We start from the raw sequence: 20,153 nt of genomic DNA on the forward strand, positions 1-20,153 counted from the left end.
AATAATAATGCCCCATCAAGGTGGAAGAAGTTTCCAGCAACCGAGGTTTATTTGTGATTCAGCTGAGATCAGATGCATTGCAGGAATCATTCCACCGCAAGCATAGCAATACAAAGAATACAGGCGTATTTATAGCAAAAATACAAAGGAAAACATTTCAAATGTCCCGCCCGCCCTCTGCCCCTGGAGAGCCAATCAGCAGGCTTTCCTTACGAATCAGAAGCAGGCCAGGCGGGACAACCGCAGGCAAGGGGGGAATGATGGGATTACAGATTGCCAGCCAGAATGGAATGCGAGGCTTTGTCTTGGCCGGCAAGGTGTGACTGCTATAAACAAAGGTTTTCCTGTTTTCTTGATGAGTTTTGGTCCAGAGGGCAAACAAAGTCGGCAACGGACCTGCCGGGGGGTCAACATCACCTTTTGTAATTTCAATCTTTCTTTCCAGGGTCTCACAGATCTCCCTCATCCCATCAGACATGCTCAGAAAATGAGATAAGGAAATCATAAGTGGCTATTGTCCCATGCGGATGAGTTAATCAAAAGAGTCCTGGGTCACTTTTGGTAAGGGAAAGGTCAAGAGGGAAAAAGGGGGAGGCAGGGAAGCGGATGGCATCTCATGCACACAAAGTTCATATAAAAATTCCCTTTCCCACCCCACATCTTTATTATTTTATTGCAATATTGATTTATTAAAAGAACTGCTCCCATGCTCCTGGGGAAGGTTCGTGGAAGCGGAGGTGGTTTGCAGTCCAAGTCAGGCAGCAAAGAGTCATTTCTCCCTGCAGAAGTCAGCAGATGGGCACTGAGTTGATCAATAACAGAGTCCATCGCTCAGCCCTTGGGGAACCACAACTCTCACAAAAGGGCAGAAGTCCCATGATCCAGCCATTTCCCAAAAAGCCTCATGGGGTCCTTGTTGTTGTCAGTGCCTTGGCAATGTGGCCAAGACTTAACCCTTGTTGTGTGGTCTGGTGCCCTTGCCCTTAATTATGGGGGGGGGGGGGGTGTTGTGGTGCTTGATATCATGGTGCTGGAGGAAAGTGCTGAGAGTGCCTTGGACTGCGAGAAGATCCAACCAGTCCATCCTCCAGGAAAGAAAGCCCGACTGCTCACTGGAGGGAAAGATACTAGAGACAAAGCGGAAGTCCTTTGAATGCCACATCATGAGGAGACAGGAAATGGAAGGCAAAAGGAAGAGGGGCCAACCAAGGGCAAGATGGATGGATGGCATCCTTGAAGTGACTGGACTGACCTTGAAGGAGCTGGGGGTGGTGACGGCTGACAGGGAGCTCTGCCGTGGGCTGGTCCAGGAGGTCACGAAGAGTCGGGGACGACTGAACAAATGAACAATGACACATTCCATCAGTTCCTGGACAGATGTTGATTTTGTTTAATTGGCTTTCCTGATCAAGGAGGCTTGTAAACATTTCCGTCAGGAGCCACAGTGTTGACTTCCTGACTTAAAAGAACCATTGTCTTTGGCAATGGAAAAAAGTTGTTTTCCCACCAAGAGTTAAGTCAGAATGTCAAGAGGTAATCATTTGTCTCAAATCTCATCAGCAATTTTGAATTAGTCCATGAGTCCTTCGCCTCTGTCTTGTAGTTTCCAGGCCTCATTCCTTAGAATGGTATCTTCAGCCCAATTGGGCCGCATTTATACGCCTTTCATACAATTTCACTCAAACCATACAGCATATTTTATCATGACAAGTGTGGAATCATAGAATCATAGAATCATAGAATCATAGAATCATAGAATCTAAGAGTTGGAAGAGACCTCCTGGGCCATCATCCAGTCCAACCCCGTTCTGCCAAGAAGCAGGAACATTGCATTCAAATCACCCCCAACAGATGGCCATCCAGCCTCTGTTTAAAAGCTTCCAAAGAAGGAGCCTCCACAACACTCTGGGGCAGAGAGTTCCACTGCTGAACAGCTCTCACAGTCCGGAAGTTCTTCCTCATGTTCAGATGGAATCTCCTCTCTTGTCGTTTGAAGCCATTGTTCCGCGTCCTAGTCTCCAGGGAAGCAGAAAGGAAGCTTGCTCCCTCCTCCTCCCTGTGGCTTCCTCTCACATATTTATACATGGCTATCATATCTCCTCTCAGCCTTCTCTTCTTCAGGCTAAACATGCCCAGCTCCTTAAGCTGCTCCTCATAGGGCTTGTTCTCCAGACCCTTGATCATTTTAGTCGCCCTCCTCTGGACACATTCCAGCTTAGAGTCAATATCTCTCTTGAATTGTGGTGTCCAGAATTGGACACAATATTCCAGATGTGGTCTAACCAAAGCGGAATAGAGGGGTAGCATGACTTCCTTAGATCTAGACACTATGCTCCTCTTGATGCAGGCCAACATCCCACTGGCTTTTTTTGCCGCCACATCACATTCCTGGCTCATGTTTAACTTGTTGTCCACAAGGACTCCAGGATCTTTTTCACACGTACTGCTCTTGAGCCAGGCATTGTCCCCCATTCTGTCTCTTTGCATTTCGTTTCTCCTGCCAAAGTGTAGTCTCTTGCATTTGTCACTGTTGAACTTCATTTTGTTAGTTTTGGCCCCTCATCTCTCTAATCTGTCAAGATCGTTTTGAATCCTTTCCTGTCCTCTGGAGTCTTGGCTCTCCCTCCCAATTTGGTGTCGTCTGCAAACTTGATGATCCTGCCTTCTAGCCCTTCATCCAAGTCATTAATAAAGATGTTGAACAGGACCGGGCCCAGGGGGGGAACCCTGCTTGTGGCCCTCCGCTCGTCCCTTCTTTCCCGGATGAAGAGGAGGAAGCCTTGGGGAGAATCACCCTCTGGGTTCGTCCATTTAACCAATTCCAGATCCACCTCACCGTAGTTTTGCCTCGCCCATATTGGACTATTTTCCTTGCCAGAAGGTCATGGGGGACCTTGTCGAAGAAGACCTTCCTGAAATCCAGGTACGCTCCATCCACGGCATTCCCCAGTTGGAAGTTGAAGTCCAAAACACCTGGAGGGCCCAAGTTTGCCCATGCCTGCTTTAGTACCATTTCCAAATGTTGTACCTGAGGACAATGCATCTCCACACCAAAAGGCAGGACTAGAGCCAGTAGGTGTGTGCATGATATAGAAGTTTCCTTCAGCAAGTGATGCCAAAGTCTCCTTCCGTTGTTTCCCACAGGAACGCTCCTGCCCAAATTCCAGCTTTATGGCCCATGACGGCTTGTGGAAAGCTTTCTTTTCGGTTCCTTCCATAAATTAGCCAAGCATCGCTTCCCTTCCTAGATTCATATCCCGAGCAAAAGAAGCGCTGCTCAGCTCAGTTCTGAGAGAACACATTGTGAAATGATAAAAGAAGCTTTGGTTAGACCACATCTAGAATATTGTGTCCAATTCTGGGCACCACAATTCAAGAGAGATATTGACAAGCTGGAATGTGTCCAGAGGAGGGCGACTAAAATGATCAAGGGTCTGGAGAACAAGCCCTATGAGGAGCGGCTTAAGGAGCTGGGCATGTTTAGCCTGAAGAAGAGAAGGCTGAGAGGAGATATGATGAGAGCCATGTATAAATATGTGAGAGGAAGCCACAGGGAGGAGGAGGGAGCAAGCTTGTTTTCTGCTTCCTTGTAGACTAGGATGCAATGGAACAATGGCTTGTCCAAGTAGGATAGTCTTCCAACTGGTGGGTTCAGAGGTGACTGTGGAGCCCTCTTCTTGACCTGCATCTTCTCCCACAGCGAGGGCATTGGTTTCCTGGTGGAAGGTTGTCCCAGTCAGGGTTGGCTTGACACGCCTTCCTCCTGGCACGTTTCTCTCTTTCACCTTCCACTCGTGCCCCCTCTAATTCTGCAGCACTGCTGGTCACAGCTGACCTCCAGCTGGAGGTCAGCTACTCTGCTACTCTGGGACCAGTGAAGAGTGGGGAGGGGCAAAGAAAACAGTGCCATCATGTCTTCAGTGTCATTAGAAGTGAAAGAGAGAAACATGCCAAGAGGAAGGCGTGTCAAGCCAACCTCAACCGAGACCACCTTCCACCTGGAAACTAATGCCCACACTGTGGGAGAAGATGCAGATCAAGAAGAGGGCTCCACAGTCACCTCTGAACCCACCAGTTGGAAGACTATCCTACTCGGACAACGAGGGATTGCCTAAGTAAGTAAGAAGTGTGGAAGTTGAAGTCCAAAACACCTGGAGGGCCCAAGTTTGCCTATGCTTTAGTACCATTTCCAAATGTTGCACCTGAGGACAATGCGTCTTCACGCCAAAAGCAGGTCTGCGTGATATAGAAGTTTCCTTCAGCGAGTGATGCCAAAGTCTCCTTCCATTGTTTCCCACAGGAACGCTCCTGCCCAAATTCCAGCTTTATGGGCCATGATGTCTTGTGGGAAGCTTTCTTTTGAGTTCCTTCCATAAATTAGCCAAGCATCGCTTCCCTTCCTAGATTCATATCCCAAGCGAAAGAAGCTCCGCTCAGCTCTGAGAGTTGTGAGAGAGCACATTGTGAAATGATAAAAGAAGCGCATGGAAGGGTACAAAATCACAGCATTCATTGGGCAAGTTTGAAATTCTAATCAGTGAGACAGGTAGGGTGGCAGCGGGCTCATCCAACCTGCCGTATTAGCGTTCCTTCAGGCCGTTGACAATGAGCACAAATTAACGGGAGGAACTGCAGGCAGACGGAGAAGCCTTCCCAATCTCTTCGTATTATTATTATTTTCTTGAGAGAGGTGGTTGGGGAGGAAGGAAGAGGGAGTGCATTGAAAAGGGTGCGCACGACATAGAACGATGGCATCCATGATGTCAGGTTTCAGGTAGTGTGATCGCATCTCCATGTTGGAGAGATGACCGAGCTGTCATTTCCATGACAACGAGGAGGATCCGTGTCTGAGAGAGGGTCCAGGCAATTTTTCAATACTGTCTGTGGGGGATTGCATTGGAATGGAAGGAAAGAAAGAAAAAAATCTGTTTAGATAATGGAGGCTTAAGACAAGAGTTATTTTATGGGCAAGAAGAATGGACAATTGCTTAGATCTAGGACTGGACTGCACCTCCCAACATTCTTCGTTATTGGAGGTCAGCTGCGACCAGCAGTGCTGCAGAAATTGAAGAGGCACGAATGGAGGGCGAAAGAGAGAAATGAGCCAAGAGGAAGGAGGCACATCCATGTGTAGACAATAGAGGAGTAAGAGCAGAGTCCTTTTATGGTCAAGAAGAAAGGACTATTGCTTAGATCTAGGACTGGACTGCACCTCCCAGCATTCTTCATTATTGGAGGTCAGCTGCAACCAGCAGTGCTGCAGAAATTGAAAAGCACAAATGGAGGGCGAAAGAGAGAAATGAGCTAAGAGGAAGGAGGCACATCCATGTGTAGATAATAGAGGAGTAAGAGCAGAGTCCTTTTATGGGCAAGAAGAATGGACAATTGCTTAGATCTAGGACTGGACTGAACCTCCCAGCATTCTTCATTATTGGAGTTCAGCTGCGACCAGCAGTGCTGGGGAAATTGAAAAGGCACGAATGGAGGGTGAAAGAGAGAAATGAGCCAAGAGGAAGGAGGCACATCCATGTGTAGACAATAGAGGAGTAAGAGCAGAGTCCTTTTATGGGCAAGAAGAAAGGACTATTGCTTAGACCTAGGACTGGACTGAACCTCCCAGCATTCTTCATTATTGGAGGTTAGCTGTGACCAGCAGTGCTGCAGAAATCGAAGAGGCACGAATGGTAGGCGGAAGAGAGAAATGAGCCAAGAGGAAGGAGGCACATCCAGCCTGCTGAGTGAAGCCACCCAATAACACCAGGAAAGCTGAACCCACATTTTGTCACTGGCAGCATGTCAGCTGAGGCAGGCTGGGAGTTGTAGTCCACCACATCTGTCAGGTCACAGGTTGGAGAAAGCTGGTTTAGTCTTCTGCTTACGTTGCAAACGCAATGGAAGTTTCATAAACCAAGACCAAAAGCAAAACAAGCAGTCCCTCCTCCTATTTGTCCAGAGGAGGGAGACTAAAATGATCAAGGGTTTGCAGAACAAGCCCTATGAGGAGAGGTTTAAAGATCTGGGCATGTTTAGCCTGAAGGAGAGAAGGCATAGAGGAGACATGATGGCCATGTGTAAATATGTGAGAGGAATATGTCATAGAGAGGAGGAAGCAAGCTTCCTTTCTGTTCCCCTGGAGACTAGGATGCAAGGGAAGAATGGCTTCAAACTCCAGGAAAGAAGGGAGATTCCATGTGAACATTAGTGTCATGTTGCCAGGGCTCTGCCTTATTTAGTAGACATGAACCAAACAGAGGCGGGATGCAATATTCCTGCTTCTTGGCAGAATGGGGTTAGACTAGATGGCCCAGGAGGTAAAATGTTTTCCATTTTACTATGGAAACTGCCCTGAGTCCCCTTGTGGAGAGAGGCAGATTAAAAATATATTATTATTATTATTATTATTATTATTATTATTATTATTATTATTATTAGATGAGTCCACAGCAGACATTCTGCTGGCTGTTGTATTGGATAGAATCCTAGAATCCTAGAGTTGGAAGAGACCTCCTTGAATGCTCCAGTTGGAGGTCAGCTGTGACCAGCAGTGCTGCAGAATTTGAAGAGGCATGAATAGAGCGCGAAAGAGAGAAACGTGCCAAGAGGAAGGCGCATCAAGCCAACCCCAACTGGGACCACCTTCCACCTGATGCCCTCACTGTGGTCAAGAAGAGGGCTCCACAGTCACCTACGGACCCACCACCAGGACACCAACCTTGGAGGACCATCATCCTTGGACAACGAGGGATCACCTAAGTAAGTAAGTAAGTAAGTAAGTCACTGGAGCAGCAGAAAGTCACGCTTGGTGCATCTTCTACCTGAGAGTCCTTCAGATGTTTGGAGATGATTATCATAAACATGCAGGTCAAGAAGAGGGCTCCACAGTCACCTACGGACCCACCACCAGGACACCAACCTTGGAGGACCATCATCCTTGGACAACGAGGGATCACCTAAGTAAGTAAGTAAGTAAGTAAGTCTCTGGAGCAGCAGAAAGTCACGCTTGCTGCATCTTCTACCTGAGAGTCCTTCAGATGTTTGGAGATGATTATCATAAACATGCAGGTCAAGAAGAGGGCTCCACAGTCACCTACGGACCCACCACCAGGACACCAACCTTGGAGGACCATCATCCTTGGACAACGAGGGATCACCTAAGTAAGTAAGTAAGTAAGTAAGTCACTGGAGCAGCAGAAAGTCACGCTTGGTGCATCTTCTACCTGAGAGTCCTTCAGATGTTTGGAGATGATTATCATAAACATGCAGGTCAAGAAGAGGGCTCCACAGTCACCTACGGACCCACCACCAGGACACCAACCTTGGAGGACCATCATCCTTGGACAACGAGGGATCACCTAAGTAAGTAAGTAAGTAAGTAAGTCTCTGGAGCAGCAGAAAGTCACGCTTGCTGCATCTTCTACCTGAGAGTCCTTCAGATGTTTGGAGATGATTATCATGTCAATTCTCCAATATCTCCGAGTTAAACATGCCCAACTCCTTAGGTTTTGGTCCTTCTAAAGCTTGGCTCATCTTGGGACTGTGGCAAAGCTGGCTGGGAGTCAGCTGCATTAACATCACTATTGACCGAAAGGTCATGATTTCGAAGCCAGCCCAGGTGGGAGTGAGCTTCTGACCATTTGTGTAGCTTGCTGTTGACCTCCCCATAATGGCCTGGTATAAAATGGATCATTTGTCACCCCCAGAGTGAAAACAGTAGGCCTGGGTAACAACGCAAAAATTTGTTTCTAAAATCGATTTGTATTTCAGGGTTTTTTTTTGTTTCGATATTTAAAATAATTACAAAATTTTCCCTTAAAAAAGTTCGGCATTTACGAAATTTCGTTAATATTTACAAAACATTTTGTAAAGATGGCGCCCTTTTTTTTTTCCAATATTTTTTCAATATTTTTTTAATTTAATTATTAATTTAGTAGAATAGGGAGGAGAAATTATTATTAAGGAGGGAAGGCAGGCACTCACTCACTCTGGCGGGCCCTCAAGCGCTGCCGCTGAGTCGGGCCCGGCTCCTCCGAAGCTAAGGTTTCAGTGCGGAATTGGGAGAAGGGGCTCCCCAAAGGCCATCTAGTCCCACCCTCTGCTATGGTCTCAATGCGAAATTGGAGGAAGGGGCTCCCCAAAGGCCATCTAGTCCAGCCCCCTCCTAAGGTTTCAATGCGGAATTGGGAGAAGGGGCTCCCCAAAGGCCATCTAGTCCCGCCCTCTGCTATGGTCTCAATGCGAAATTGGGAGAAGGGCTCCCCAAAGGCCATCTAGTCCAGCCCCCTCCTAAGGTTTCAATGCGGAATTGGGAGAAGGGGCTCCCCAAAGGCCATCTAGTCCCGCCCTCTGCTATGGTCTCAATGTGAAATTGGGAGAAGGGCTCCCCAAAGGCCATCTAGCCCAGCCCTCCGCTAAGGAATTGGGAGAACGAAGCACAGCCCTCCGCTAAGGAATTGGGAGAATGAAGCACACCCACCGCAAAGGTGAGGAAGGTCGCTCGCCCTCTCGCTCGCCCTCTCGCTCGCCCTCTCGCTTGCCCTCTCGCTCGCCCTCTCGCTCGCCCTCTCGCTTGCCCTCTCGCTCGCCCTCTCACTCGCCCTCTCACTCGCTTGCTCAGCCGGCGCCTTCCCCGCCCTCTCCTCCTCCTCCTCCTCCTCCTCCTCTTTCAGGCTCTGACTGGCTAAGGAGAGGAGAGAGAGGAGAGCTCCCAGCAAGCATCTAGCCAGGCCATCTTACGTATTTCCGAAATGGACGGAAATACAAATTTTTTTGGCGCATGCCGTTTCGATATTTAAAAACACTTCCGGGTTTAAAAATAAGTTTTGTAATCGTTTTGTAATTGGTAAAATTAACGAATATTTAACGAATTACAAAATTAACGAACGAAACCGCCCAGGCCTAGAAAACAGATATCCGCTCTCCCATGTCAGGAGGCTCCCAAAAAATGGATTGGGCCCCCCACCAAAAGCTCGGACACGAAACGGGTCAAGGTTTACCCCGAAAGCACAACCCTATTATCTACTTTGATAATTTAGTTTATTTAACTTAGGCGATCCCTGGAGGATTATTCTACTCGGACAACGAGGGATCGCCTAAGTAAGTAAGTGTATGACAGTGTAGATGGGTCCTAGGAGAGGAAGGGAAGACTTTCTGGAGGAGAAGAAGAAAGAGAGCGACATCTCTTTCCTCCCCAATGGAGGGAATGTGGTTAAAAGACCACGCGATGGTTTCTTACTCGATTCAACCATTAAATCAGAAACGGTGACGTGCTAAGAAGGTCAAGACTTCCAGAAACCCACGGCCATGGCAAACGTAGTTAATTAATTGGAAAGGAAGCATAAAGGAAAGACAGAGTCGCATTCACTCACACTTCTAAAAATAAACTCATATAAAACTTGAATCTTCTCACTTCTCTTTCTTTCTCTTTCTCTTTGGGCTATATGGCGATGTTCTAGAAGCATTCTCTCCTGACGTTTCACCTGCATCTATGGCAAGCATCCTCAGAGGTTGTGAGGTCTATCTACCACCCATCTATCTACTATCTATCTATTATTTATTTATGATCTATGATCTATCATCTATATATCATCTATCTATATATCTATCGGATTGTTGTAGGTTTTTTGGGCTGTCTGGCCATGTTCTAGAAGCATTCTCTCCTGACTTTTCGCCTTCATCTATGGTAGGCATCCTCAGAGGTTGTTGGGTCTGTTGGAAACTAGGAAAATTGGGTTTATATCTCCGTCCAGAGTGGGAGAAATAATTCTTGTCTGTTGGAGCTAGGAGTAAATATTTCAATTGGCCACCTTGATTAGCATTTGATGGCCTGACAATTTTTAGTGTAGCTTGTTACTGCCCTGGGGAAATCTTTGTTGAGAGGTGATTAGCTGTTCCTGATTGTTTCTTGTCTGGAGTTTCCCTGTATTTGAGATTTGTTCTTTATTTACTGTTAAAATTTTAGAGGTTTTTTTTAATACTCGAAGCCAGATTTTGTGCGTTTTCATGTATATGTGTTTTGTCTCTTGTAAAAGTAGAAGTAGCGAACCATTAATCCCCCAGATGTGGTTGGATTCTAGGACATATCATCCCCAGAAAGGGGGACATGGGAGAAACCTTTATTTCCTGGAGGATGGACTAGTTGGATCTTCTTGCTGTCCAAGCTGGAGAGATCTTTCAGGCATTGTTGTTGTTCATTCAGTCATTTCCGACTCTTTGTGACTTCATGGACCAGCCCGCGCCAGAGCTCCCTGTCGGCCGTCACCACCCCCAGCTCCTTCAAGGTCAGTCCAGTCACTTCAAGGATGCCATCCATCCATCTTGCCCTTGGTCGGCCCCTCTTCCTTTTTCCTTTCATTTTGCCCAGCATCATTGTCTTCTCTAAGCTTTCCTTTCTTCTCATGATGTGGCCAAAGGACTTCACCTTGACCTCTACTATCCTTCCCTCCAGTGAGCAGTCGGGATTTCTTTCCTGGAGGATGGACTGGTTGGATCTTCTCATGGTCCAAGGCACTCTCAGGACTTTCCTCCAACACCACAGTTTAATAGCATCTCTCTCCTTTCGCTTAGTTTTCCCTAAGGTCCAGCTCTCACATCCGTAGGTTACTATGGGGAATACCATGGCTTTAAGTATGCGGATCTTGGTTGCCAGTGTGATGTCTCTACTCTTCAGTATTTTATCAAGATTGGACATTGCTCTCCTCCCAAGAAGGAAGCGTCTCCTGATGTCCTGGCCACAGTCTGCATCTGCACTCATCTTTGCGCCTAGAAATACAAACCCTGTCACGGCCTCCACGTTTTCTCCCTCTATTTCCCAGTTGTCAATCATTCTTGTTGCCATCATCTTGGTTTTTTTGACGTTTAGCTGCAACCCGGCTTTTGCGCTTTCTTCTTTCACCTTGATTAGAAGGCTCCTCAGCTCCTCCTCGCTTTCGGCCATCAGAGTGGTGTCATCTGCATATCTGAGGTTGTTAATGTTTCTTCCAGCCATTTTCACCCCAGCCTTGCATTCCTCAAGCCCCGCACATCCTCGCATGATGTGTTCTGCATACAAGTTAAAAAGGTTGGGTGAGAGGATGCAGCCTTGCCGGACGCCTTTCCCAACCTTGAACCCGTCTCCTGTTCCGTGGTCAGTCCTGACTGTGGCTCCTTGGTCCTTGTACAGATTCCTCAGGAGAGAGGGAAGGGGGCTTGGGATGCCCATCCCACCCAGAACTTGCCACCATTTATGATGATCCACACAGTCAAAGGCTTTAGAAGAGTCAATGAAGCAGAAGTAGATGTTTTTCTGAAACTCCCTGCCTTTCTCCATTATCCGGCATCTGGATATTGGCAATCTGGTCTCTCGTTCCTCTGCCTTTTCTAAACCCAGCTTGAACATCTGGCAACTCTTGCTCCATGACTTGCTGGAGTCTTCCTTGCAATGGATTAAATACTGTAAATAAATAAATAAGTGGATTTCTAGTTTCCGGTTCCTATTCTGGGTATTGGATCTCCAGAACAGGATTTTGCATCTTTCATGGACTATTTGTACCCTATGGGAAATACTGTTTTGGACTAGACTGTTTCTATCATTTCTATTGCTTTGCTTACATATATCCTTCAATAAACTGCTTGCTGATTTTACTAAACAGGTGTGGTGTTTAAGGACAGAGGCATTCCTCCTCTGGGATACAACGGCAGCCGTGTGATGAGGTCCTAAATCAAAACAATAATTTTGGCTTAGCTCACTGCATTATTCTTCTCTCCATTCACAGAACTCTAAAGTTTTGAGCAGAAACACAACTATATAATTCAGGGGCAATGGCCTTTGGTTAGGAATATAGTGGAGTGTGACTGTCGCACTTGACGTGTTCCAGTGTGTGAGTGCCTGGGCAGATAGAATTGCGGCTCTCTCGGCATATTTTAAAGCCTTGTTATCTTTAACAAAGGCTGCGTTGACATCTGGTTCCAGGACAAGGTGAACACAAAGCCAAACCGGCTAGGACAAAAGAGAGGAGGGAGGAGAACACGCCAAGTAATGGAAGGCTCCAGAAATCAGCAGGGAAGGTCTTCGGGCTGGACTAATTGGTCTTTGGATATAAATAGAGCCTTGGCACCTGGGATCATTAAGGCTGAAATATAGTTCTCTTTCCCAAGCCAGTTTCTCTCCCAGATCTTGCCATTTTGGTCGTAAGCAATGGGCAGCCATTCATAGAATCATAGAATCCTAGAATCAAAGAGTTGGAAGAGACCTCCTGGGCCATCCAGTCCAACCCCCTGCCAAGAAGCAGGAATATTGCATTCAAATCACCCCTGACAGATGGCCATCCAGCCTCTGCTTAAAAGCTTCCAAAGAAGGAGCCTCCATCACACTCCGGGGCAGAGAGTTCCACCGCTGAACGGCTCTCACAGTCAAGAAGTTCTTCCTCATGTTCAGATCATAGAATCCTAGAATCCTAGAGTTGGAAGAGACCTCCTGGGCCATCATCCAGTCCAACCCCATTCTGCCAAGAAGCAGGAATATTGCATTCAAATCACCCCCAACAGATGGCCATCCAGCCTCTGTTTCAAAGCTTCCAAAGAAGGAGCCTCCATCACACTCCGGGGCAGAGAGTTCCACCGCTGAACGGCTCTCACAGTCAAGAAGTTCTTCCTCATGTTCAGATCATAGAATCCTAGAATCCTAGAGTTGGAAGAGACCTCCTGGGCCATCCTCCAGTCCAACCCCATTCTGCCAAGAAGCAGGAATATTGCATTCAAACCACCCCTGACAGATGGCCACCCAGCCTCTGCTTAAAAGCTTCCAAAGAAGGAGCCTCCACCACACTCCGGGGCAGAGAGTTCCACTGCTGAACGACTCTCACAGTCAGGAAGTTCTTCCTCATGTTCAGATGGAATCTCCTTCCTTGTAGTTGAAGCCATTCTTCCTTTGCGTCCTAGTCTCCAGGGAAGCAGAAAACAAGCTTGCTCCCTCCTCCTCCCTGTGGCTTCCTCTCACATATTTATACATGGCTATCATGTCTCCTCTCAGCCTTCTCTTCTTCAGGCTAAACATGCCCAGCTCCTTAAGCCGCTCCTCATAGGGCTTGTTCTCCAGACCCTTGATCATTTTAGTCGCCCTCCTCTGGACACATTCCAGCTTGTCAACATCTCTCTTGAATTGTGGTGCCCAGAATTGGACACAATATTCCAGGTAAAGTGGTCTAACCAGAGCAGAATAGAGCATGGGGAGCATTACTTCCCTGGACCTAGCCTTCCATGGTCACTGTTCTGTCACACGCTGGGCCTGTAAAGAATTGTCGTTAAATAGGACATGCCCAGTGGGAAGCCAGGGGTCCCCGAAGAGAAGTTCTCAGGGATTTTTCTGAAGTGATGGTCTTTAGAGTCTTTGATAATGCAACAAAGTCTTTATTATGGAACAAACAACAAATCTTCAATGGTTCAAACAACCCTTCAAGGCTTTCTTAGTCTAGTCCTCAATGGACTGGAACCTGACTTTGATTAACTAAACTTTCTCTGTAGGAAAAACCCTTTTAAACTTCTCCCAGGCTGACTGTAATCTAAGCCTTACTGATGTGGGCTCTGCTACCGGGTCGAACTGCGTCTTGAGCACTGAGTGGACCTACCAATCAAACAGAAACTGTTCTTGTCTTCAATAAAGTTAAATAAATGCTTCCAGGCTTTATGCAACTGGAGGCTTCCTTAATCTTGTCCACGAGGGACAGGCAACTGTCTTCAATAACTGTTTCTTTACTTTAAAGGAATATCCCTTTTTTAACTTCTCCCAGGCTGACTGTAATCTAAGCCTTAGTGATGTGGGCTCCGCTACTGGGTCGAACTGTGTCTCGAGCACTGAGTGGACCTACCAGTAAGGCCAGTAGATTCTCCAGCTAGAGTTCTTTGGTCTTCCAAATTTTTTACCCTCTGAAATTCCTCAAAGCCTTAGGACTGCTTCCCTGGAAATCTTTGGAGATCTTTGGATGCTCTTAAGACTGTTCTCCCCCGGAAAGTCTTAAGGGTTGAAGCTTTTGTACAGGAGAAGCTTGTACACATCCTCTACATTAGCTTTCCTTACTGAGACTAACTAAAAATGGCTTCCTTCCCTTCCCAATTGCCCTGAGCAAGGGGCGGAACCAAAACTTAATGATGATGGACAGGTGACTTGCCCTAGAATCATATTATCAAAGAGTCATAGAATCAAAGAGTTGGAAGAGATCTCATGGGCCATCCAGTCCAACCCCATTCTGCCAAGAAGCAGGAATGTTGCATTCAAATCAAATAGGAGCATAGTGTCTAGATCTAGGGAAGTCCTGCTCCCCATGCTCTATTCTGCCTTGGTTAGACCACACCTGGAATATCGTGTCCAATTCTGGGCACCACAGTTCAAGAGAGATATTGACAAGCTGGAACGCATCCAGAGAAGGGTGACTGAAATGATCCAGGGTCTGGAGAACAAGCCCTATGAGGAGCGGTTTAAGGAGCTGGGCATGTTTAGCCTGAAGAAGAGAAGGCGGAAAGGAGACATGATGGCCATGTATAAATATGTGAGAGGAAGCCACAGGGAGGAGGAAGGAGCAAGCTTGTTTTCTGCTTCCTTGGAGACTAGGACGCAATGGAGGAATGGCTCCAAACTACAAGAGAGGAGATTCCACCTGAACACGAGGAAGAACTTCCTGACTGTGAGAGCCATTCAGCAGTGGAACTCTCTGCCCCAGAGGGAGTGTGGTGGAGGCTCCTTCTTTGGAAGCTTTTAAACAGAGGCTGGATGGCCATCTGTCAGGGGTGATTTGAATGCAAAATTCCTGCTTCTTGGCAGAATGGGGGTGGACTGGATGGCCCAGGAGGTCTCTTCCAACTCTTTGATTCTATGGTTCTATGATTCTATGATTCTATCAGTGGTTTCTTAACACTATCCTTGCTGAACATTACTACATACATATGCTTATAACATTAAATATCATTTTGGAAATCTACTACATAACCCAAAATACTGGAACTGGCATATACTCGAGTATATACGATACACACAAAAAAGTATTGACCACATTCTGGACCCATTTGCCTGCCCTTCATTTGCTAGCTTATTTATTTATTATTATTTATTTATTTACAGCTTTTATATTCCACCCTTCCCACCTCACAGGGGACTCAGGGCGGATTACAGAGTACACATATATGGCCAATTTTTGACATACGAACATATACAGACATACACAGAGGCTATTTAACTTTTTTTCTGGCCGCCAGGGGAGCTGTCGCTTTCCTCGTCCATCTGCGACGCTGATGAAGCACTTCCGCATTCCCCCCTGGAATGCTTTGCTGGAGTCTTCTTTATGGCCTCATAAATCAGTTAATTTAGCCTCCCCACACTTAAGGTGGTATCCAATTTTCCTCCTTGACAGATGCAATTGTCTTTCGGGTTGCAAAGGTCGACAACAGGCTACACACAATTGGTTGGAAACCCACTCCAACCCGGGCTGGCTTCGAACTCATGACCTTTTGGTCAGAGTGATCTTAATGCATCTCACACTCAGCCAGCTGCACCACAATCCCGGTGCTTGAGTCAGCAAGTCACGAGGGGTAAGGCTCAAGGGGCCACATGGCAACTGATCCTGGTTCCACAGCAGAGGGATGTCTTCCTTGGACTTGCCACAATAGCAGCCTCAAGGTCAATGCAGAGACGAGTGGCAATAATCTCAAAGTGCCCAGCAAAGAGGTCGCAGCAAGTTTCCGCAGGATCTAGGTCAGCTTTTACGAGAGCAGATGCGAATGCCCCTGATCACTCTGAAGAGCTCTGCTGGATGGCTATTTGAGGATGCCGTGGAAGCCATACAATAAGCTTTCTGCTGCCCTCACTTCCCCATAATAGATCTATTATGTGCTAACAAGTGTTCAGCCAGCTTCACGGTGAGCCCTGAGCCATTTGTCCTCTACTCATAATCCAGGTTGTTTCATTGCTTGCAACTGCCTGGCATACTGGGGGACATCATGAGCACCAAAACATGGAGGAGATGATAGCCCTTCAGGGTCATGGCAGGATTACTAGCTCAATATACCCAAATGTGACCTGCATTCAAGCATCTATCAGAGTCTATTCGTCTCTTGAGAAAACCATGAGAAATTATTCTGTATCCCCAAAGGAGGAAAGTGAGATTGTGAGCTCCAACCATAACAATGGGTCTATTTGGATACCCTCATTCGTATCACAAATTGGACTCAGCCAAAGGATAACCTCCTGTCTATGTTGTGTTGAATACAACTTGAGCGAATCCCAGAGTTGCCAGATAAGTCATGACATTCCAGAAGACTCCATTGAAGTCTCTAGCCATTAACAGTTGGCTTCAAACTACAAGAGAGGAGATTCCATCTGAACATGAGGAAGAACTTCCTGACTGGGAGAGCCGTTCAGCAGTGGAACTCTCTGCCCCGCAGTGTGGTGGAGGCTCCTTCTTTGGAAGCTTTGAAACAGAGGCTGGATGGCCATCTGCCAGGGGTGATTTGAATGCAATATTCCTGCTTCTTGGCAGAAGGGGGTTGGACTGGATGATGGCCCAGGAGGTCTCTTCCAACTCTAGGATTCTGTGATTCTATCATTCTATGAGTTACAACCCCTCAAGGTCACTACTTAGGGTTCCGCAATCATCCAACCAGAGCCTATGTCCATCATTGAATCATAGAATCCTAGAATCAAAGAGTTGGAGGAGACCTCATGGGCCATCCAGTCCAACCCCATTCTGCCAAGAAGCAGGAATATTGCATTCAAAGCACCCCTGAGAGATGGCCATCCAGCCTCTGTTTCAAAGCTTCCAAAGAAGGAGCCTCCACCATGCTCTGGGGCAGAGAGTTCCACTGCTAAACAGCTCTCACAGTAAGGAAGTTCTTCCTAATGTTCAGATGGAATCTCCTCTCTTGTAGTTTGAAGCCATTGTTCCATTGCCTCCTAGTCTCCAAGGAAGCAGAAAGGAAGCTTGATCCCTCCTCCTCCCTGTGGCTTCCTCTCACATATTTATACATGGCTATCATGTCTCCTCTCAGCCTTCTCTTCTTCAGGCTAAACATGCCCAGCTCCTTAACCACAACCTTTGAACTTAACCACAACACAACTTCCACCCTGTACATGTCACATCTGGTTTCTTAAAAACATTTTCTTCCATGTTGCTCTTTTTCTACAGAAAAAGGGTATATTTTTCTTTTGCTGTTAATTTCATTCAAAGCCCCTTGCTTAGCATTTGCAAATTTCACTCAAAGACCCTTTCACAACCTACATAGCCTGGAGATACATCTACACTGTAGAACTGATGCTGTTTAATACCCGCCCCATAGAAGACAACTGTTTCAGAGATGGCAAATCTCCCTGTAAGAAAATCTTGGTTTGGCTCCCCTCCGTTCGCTCGCAATGCCAGGTCGGCTTCCTCTGCAATCCAGTCTTTCGCAGCTCTGTCTTTCTCTCACTTGAACATCTTAGCACCTCATTAACACCTCGCTGAATATTATGGTTTGAATGGCTTGGTTAGCAAGACATGAGATGGGAGGGACAAGAGCGGAGCCGTATAAATACCACAGGGCTGAACTGGAACATTCACAGATTTGAGACCATTCCTGGAAGAGCGGCCATTGACATTGTGTCTCAAAGACTCTTCTGCAACTGGAATACATCACTGAAACAGTTTGGTCAGACTTTGTATTTATATACAACAATAACAAGGCTAGAGTTTAAAGTAAATCAGTACTCTATTACAATTGCTGCATTAGCATTGTGGAACACTGGGCTTTATCTGGACTTGTTCCTGGGTTTTAAATGCTTGTTCCTGATTGGTTGGTTCCTAGAAAAAAGCTGACACTTGAGTAGAAGGCAAAAACTTTGTTTGTGTGCCAAAAACTTCATGAAATGTGTGGAGGGCACATTTTCTCTGGCCAGGACAACGAACAAAACTTTTGCAGTGATTCGTTGCGGTGATTCTCTGCATATCTGCATATTTGCATCTTGAGAGTTTATTGAAAAAGCTGCCAAAGTTTCCAGTGGAAATCTCGCGGCAGCCATCTTGGGAGCTTCTAAATCCCGCAACAAAGCATCAAGTCTGGACAACAACAACAACAACAACAAAAATAAAGATCCCAAGTGTGCCGTCGAGCCTGGGACTATAATTCTTAGTGAAAGAGGCATGGATGTGACATCTTTTCCCCAGGGGATTGCTTCTTGCCCTCCTTTAGGAAAACTGGCACTCCCAAGGACCAAAAACACTATAGACAACTCAAAATAGGTTTTATTGTTCACAAAGAGTTATCCCTTTAAGGCAATGAACTGGAAGTTTCAAAGGGGTAAAGGAAATATACATTACAGTCTCTGGTTGTCTTGGGTCCAAGGAGTTTTGCAGCTGAGAAGCTTTTCCAGGTCCCACTTTCTCAATGGCTGTGAATATGGGAATAATCACAACCCCAATTCCAATGGCCTGTATTTTGAAGGCACAAAGCCTTCCTCTGGTGCCAAAGAACTGGTTTGAAGGTGCTTGAGACTTCTCAACGTCATCCAGGTTGATCTGAACATGAAGCATAAGTCTCAAGGGTAAGAACCTCAGAATTGGTGATGACAGGTAACTTAATCAAGGGCTTTAGAGCCAAGTCTTTTAGTCATGTCTCTCTGATAGAAAGTTTGATGGTAGAATGGAAAAGGAAAAACTCTGCCCTCCTCCAGAAAGAAGTGGAGCCAAGCAATTGAGCTGAGGAAGCAATATAACTGGTGCAAACAACATTAATTGACAGCTATAAATAACCAATCAATCCAACTATACATTTGCAAACTAAGCAAGTATGGGCATGTTATACAGATTAAACCTTTGCACTTTAAAGTTCTACACACAGGTGGCACCACCCGCGCCGTCACACCAAGTGTAGACTCTGCAAGGAAGCAGATGAAACAATAGATCATATCCTCAGCTGCTGCAAGAAGATCATGCAGACAGACTCCAAGTAGAGGCACAACACCCTTGCTCAGATGATTCATTGGAACTTGTGCCACAAACACTATCGGCCTGCAACAAAGAACTGGTGGGATCACAAGCCAGAAAAGGTTACAGAGAATGAACACGTCAAGCTACTCTGGGACTTCCGGATTCAGATAGACAGAGTTTTGGAGCACAAGACTTATGATCTCACGATCGTGTTGAAAAACCAAGTATGGATTGTCGATGTTGCAATCCCGGACGACAGCAGGATTGAAGAGAAACAACTGGAAAAGCTGACATGATACGAGGATTTAAAGATTGAATTGCAAAGACTCTGGCACAAGCCAGTCAAGGGAGTTCCAGTGGTGATTGGCACACTGGGTGCAGTGCCTAAACACCTTGGCCTGCACTTAAACACAATAGGCGCTGACAAAATTACAATCTGCCAGCTGCAAGAATTCAATGACTGCATGTTGCTTAAGTCGCATTGACCGACCGTCTGCGCAGGGTCCCTTACTTCACACTTTAACAACACAACTGTTCAATGCGAAGGCTTCCTGCCAAAATGGAACTGTAGAGGAGAGTCTACTGAACAAACCAGTAACTGCCACATACGTTGCTTAAGTCACATTGACTGACCGTCTGTGCAGGCTTCCATACTTTGCACTTTAACAACACAACCATTCAATGCTAAGGCTTCCCGCCAAAATGGAACTGTAGAGGAGAGTCTACTGAACTAGCCAGTACCTGCCGCATACCAGTACTGCCATCTGTTGAGGAGTTACGAAGGTGGAGGCATTACTTCTCATTATGTTTGGGGTGACACCTTCTGTTGTCAAGAATTCAATGACTGCACGTTGCTTAAGTCCCATTGACTGACCGTCTGTGCAGGGTTCCATAGTTCACACTTTAACAACACATCCGCTTAATACTAAGGCTTCCCACTGAAATAGAACTGTAGAGAAGAGTCTACTGAACAAGCCAGTACCTGCCGCATACCAGTACTGCCATCTGTTGAGGTATTACGAAGGTGGAGGCATTACTTCTCATTATGTTTAGGGTGACACCTTCTGTTGTCAAGAATTCAATGACTACACATTGCTTAAGTCGCATTGACCGACCGTCTACGCAGGGTCCTTTACTTCACACTTTAACAACACACTGTTCAATGCTAAAGCTTCCTGCCAAAATGGAACTGTAGAGGAGAGTCTACTGAACAAGCCAGTCCCTGCCGCT

Source organism: Anolis sagrei, chromosome X, assembly GCF_037176765.1.
Source record: "Anolis sagrei isolate rAnoSag1 chromosome X, rAnoSag1.mat, whole genome shotgun sequence".
In the NCBI taxonomy this organism is placed as follows: domain Eukaryota; kingdom Metazoa; phylum Chordata; class Lepidosauria; order Squamata; family Dactyloidae; genus Anolis; species Anolis sagrei.